The sequence below is a fragment of the Anabrus simplex genome, chromosome 11, assembly GCF_040414725.1.
Source record: "Anabrus simplex isolate iqAnaSimp1 chromosome 11, ASM4041472v1, whole genome shotgun sequence".
Taxonomy (NCBI): Eukaryota; Metazoa; Arthropoda; class Insecta; order Orthoptera; family Tettigoniidae; genus Anabrus; species Anabrus simplex.
The window spans coordinates 57,637,763-57,642,576 of NC_090275.1; the positions used below are offsets into that span (position 1 = coordinate 57,637,763).

The 4,814-nt window shown below is 39.6% G+C and overlaps 1 non-coding gene across 1 annotated transcript; it reads right to left on the reverse strand.

The window, feature by feature from the left end:
* Positions 1-4,295: 4,295 nt before the first annotated feature.
* On the reverse strand, positions 4,296-4,368 carry TRNAK-UUU (transfer RNA lysine (anticodon UUU)). Its single transcript has one exon. It is a non-coding gene; the product is annotated as a tRNA-Lys (tRNA).
* Between the last annotated feature and the right edge of the window lie 446 nt (positions 4,369-4,814).

Genomic DNA, 4,814 nt, shown 5'->3' on the forward strand with positions numbered 1-4,814 from the left:
AAACAGAGACATCACATGAAGAATTTACCAAGCAAAGACAACTAACAAAAAAATCATCAGAAACATTAAAAGACAACATCAAAAAGCATTATTCAACAAATAGAAATAAATCACAAAAAGACCAATTCTAGGGATTACTATAAAATATTTAGTAAACAACTTCAAAAATATGAACCGCCAACACTTATGCTAAAAGATAAAAACGGAGAGATGGCACATAGTAATAAAGATAATACACAAATTCTAGCAGACACATTCAATAAATTATTGAATTGTGAAAAAACAAAAGAACTACTTCATATAAACACAGACATGCCCATTAAAACTCCACCAGAAAATATCGATCCACCCAGCTTTGATGAAGTTAATCAAGTCATTAGATAACTGAAAAATTATAAAGCTTGTGGGGAAGACCAAACATTTGCCGAGGTCTGCAAAAATGCAGCGGAATCAATTAGAAAATCACTACACCAATGCTTGATTAACACGTTCAGTACCTGCTTCTGAGCGGGACACTTGAATGCCTGGACCGGCCATTTTGATTCCGGCCCTCTTGACTTGCATCACGTAATAAAATTTACGATTACTCCTAAACTATAAATGTTAAAAAAATGATACTTTGTGCTTACCACTAGTAAATATTTAGGGTGTGATATCTGGTGTCACAGGTTTCAAAATACCGTACGTCTAATTTTATACACCCTATCTGTATTTTCGGCATAATGATTGCTGTCACCGAAGTGAAGAAATGAAATAATATGAAGGAAGCGTATTCGGAACATTGTATTAGAAAATATCGGAGTATGAAAAACAGGGTTTTCGGTCCAGTATAATTTTATATCAGGATTTTGGACTAATTGGTTTCCACGATTGCATGATCGAATTCTATGTGAAAGGCCGCGGCGCCGCACTTATCACTTGACTCGCGTATAGATTGGTCTGCTCACACACATACTGATAAAATTCGTCATTCATGAAAATACTCGCGTAACTCAAAATATCCTGCTTATATTTTATTTGAACGTTTATACCTGAATTCTCTGTAAATGGTGGAACGGGTGGACAGTAACTAGGATGATATGTATCAGGCACTTCACTTTTCTCTATAGGCCTATCGGATTCGGGAATCGGAATTTTCTCGTCACTCTCACTTTCACTATCTGAGTCTATTTCAGGAATAAGTTCATCACCAGAATAATCATTGTGAACAATACTTAATACTTTTTCTTCCGTAAGAAACTGTTTTATATGCCATTATACTACACTCGGTAGGAACGACATGCACTGCATTCAAATCTCAAGTACCGTCTTGCGCGCGAGGAAGTGCTGAGATATTCCCGCTAAAACAGCTAAGATAAACATGAGCGCACTCAACGCGACGGTTATCTCAAAAAAGGTCAACCAACTTCCTGCTACAACCAGTAGCGCTGACTAAGGTGTAAGAATGCATAGATGACAAATAGAAACAGCATTGCTCCGCGCGGAACATTAAACGTCTTACGCCGTCCACGGTCCGCAATGAGTTAAAATTTGGAATGATGAAAAATTACCGGACCATTGCACAACTGCAGTAATCCACCCTTTACACAAAAAGGGAGATAGACAACTATAGATGAATATCACTCCTGGATTGTACTTATAAAATATTCTCGAGAATAATTTACTATCGGTGCAAATGTCAACTGGAAAAGGAATTAGGGGAATACCAGGAAGGATTTCGACCATGGCGTAGTTGTCCAAATCAAATCATAATACAAAAATTATTAATGGACATCTACAAAAGAAGACAGAAACAAATGATTATTACTTTCGTAGACTTTCGGAAAGCTTATGATTGCATTCACCGACCTTCAGTATTAAAAATATTAAATTTTGGATTACATCCTAAATTAGTTAAAATGATAAGCTTAACGCTCACAAACACTAAATCAAAGGTGAAGTTTAGAGGAGAATTATCTGAAGCATTCACAATCAGAACAGGACTAAGACAAGGTGATGTACTATCACCACTTTTATTTATTTATTTATTTATTTATTTATTTATTTATTTATTTATTTATTTATTTATTTATTTATTTCATGCCTTAATTTGTGGCGAAGTTAAGGCTCACGGCCCTCTCTTACACTTAATTGTATTCTGGAATACTTGATGAGAGAATGGTATAAAGAGAATGATAAAAATATAAAAACTGAATACACTAAAGATGAAATTAACCTAAATTGCTTAGGATTTGCAGGTGATCTGGCACTACCAGCTAATAATCTTAATGAACACCCTCATCGGAGGGTCTGCCTTACAAGGGCTGCACTCGGCTAGAAATAGCCACACGAAATTATTATTATCTTAATGAAGCTCGGAATCAAATCACAAGTCTCCAAACTATTGCTGGAAAAATGGAATTAACAATTTCATTAGAAAAAAACTAAAATAATGGCAATAGATCCCCTTTTAATAAGCAATGTTCTGATATGTGGGAAAGATATAGAAATTGTAAAACAATTTAAATACCTTGGAGAAACTATAACATACAATTTAAATTTAAATATTCTTGGATAGAGAGAACGAATAAATTATCCAGAGCCGAAAAGTAACCATAAATACATATAACAAGAAATGTTTGCCAATAAATACAAAATTGAAACATTATAAGACTGTAGTCCAACCTGATATAACTTATGGAAGTGAAACATTATTTAAACTAAAGCAAAAGAAAAACATAGACAAAATTTTAAAAATAGAAAGAAGAATAGTAAGAACATGCATTAATGAGAAGTACCAAAAAGAAGGAGAAAGGAAATCATCCCAAATGCAGCAGTATATCAGGAAATAGAACCTATGACGGATTTCATAAGAAAGAAGAGAATATCATTCTTTGGTCATCAGCTGAGAACACCTCAAGACAGGTTAATACGCAGAATTCTGGCAAAGCTTTGGAAACAAAAACAACAACCTGACTGTATAAAAGAAATAAAAGAAGATATGAAATAATTTAGATGTAACACTGGAGGATCTAAAGAATAAATCACACAAAATAAATAAATTGAAGGATAGTAAAATTAGATTCCTACCAAAATGCGATAAAAGAGAAAGAACTAAAAGGGTATTTTCAGAAGAAGAACGACAACGAAGACCAGATAGAATGAAGAAATACTGGAAGAACAGAAAAGAAAAAACATAAAACATCATAGAAGAACGGACAGAAATTGAGTGGTCCAATGCGGCCGTAAAAGCACAATGATAATAATCACCGTATATTCGCCTCTGTGGTGTAGTAGTTAGCGTGATTAGCTGCCACCACCGCAGGCCCGGGTTCGATTCCCGGCTCTGCCACAAAATTTGAAAAGTGGTATGAGGGATGGAAGGGGGCCCACTCAGCCTCGGGAGGTCAACTGAGTAGAGGTGGGTTCGACTCTCACCTCAACCATCCTAGAAGTGGTTTTCCGTGGTTCCCACTTCTCTCCGGGCAAATGCCAGGATGGCACATAACTTAAGGTGACGGCCGCTTCCTTCCCCTTCCTTGCCTATCCCTTCCAATCCTGCCATCCACCTCACAAGGCCCCTGTTCAGCATAGCAGGCGAGGCCGCCCGGGCAAGATGCTGGTCCTCCTCCCCAGTATAATCGCCCAACCCAAAGTCTTACGCTCCAGGACACTGCCCTTGAAGTGGTAGATGTGGGATCAATCGCTGAGTCTGAGGGAAAAACCAACCCTGGAAGGTACACAGATTAAGAAGAAGATGATTACCGGTACCATATTCGTCCGCCTCTGTGGTGTAGTGGTTGGTGGGATTAGCTGCCACTCCCGGGAGCCCGGGTACGAGGGTTGGAACGGTCTCCACTTAGCCTCGGGAGGTCAACTGAGTATAGGTGGGTTCGATTCCCACCTCAGCCATCCTGGAAATGGTTTTCCGTGGTTTCCCACTTCTCCTCCAGCCAAATGCCGGGATCGTACCTAACTTAAAGCCACGGCCGCTTCCTTCCCTCTTCCTTGTCTATCCCTTCCAATCTTCCCATCCCCCGCAGGGGTTCTGTTTAGCATAGCAGGTGAGGCCGCCTCATCCTCCCCATCCCCCCGCAAGGGCTCTGTTCAGCATAGCAGGTGAGGCCGCCTCATCCTCCCCAGTTGTATCCCCCGACTCAATGTCTCACGCTCCAGGACACTGCCCTTAAGGCGGTTGAGGTGGGATCCCTCGCTGAGTCCGAGGGAAAAACCAACCCTGAAGGGTAAGCAGATTACCGTATTCAACTTAGGTCATTGTTCAAATTCTGCAGATGCTTGTCGAGCAAAAAATAGTTCGCCCGAACAGGGACTCGAACTCTGGACCCTTAGGTTAAAAGCCTAATGCTCTACCGACTGAGCTATCCGGGCTCATGTTCTTGTAACCCTGGCAATAAGAGAGATCAAAGAACATTTTCGTAATGCTGACATTGTTTGTAGATAAGTTACTCTGGCAGAATACGTTTACTATACCCGCAATAATGAAAGAACCATTCTGACAGATAGTTCTGAACGGAGGAGAATTGCACGGTGTTGCCACATTCCTAAATTCCTTTCTCCTTCTCGTCGCTTCCGCCTTACTTGTTCGTTCAGACCGCTATGTTCCTTTGAACACAACTCTTTAAGAGAGAGGTTTAGCAACTCCAAGCAATAGGAATGTATCACGCAAAAGTTGTCCGCTAGGCAGCGTAATGGTAATACCCGGTATGCGCTTTCCGCTGCTCGATTGTTTTACATGAGACTTATATGGAGTATTCCTACATTTGTAATCATCGAAACGAAACTTCAGCTTTTAGTGATGGGCTAGCGACGGAATC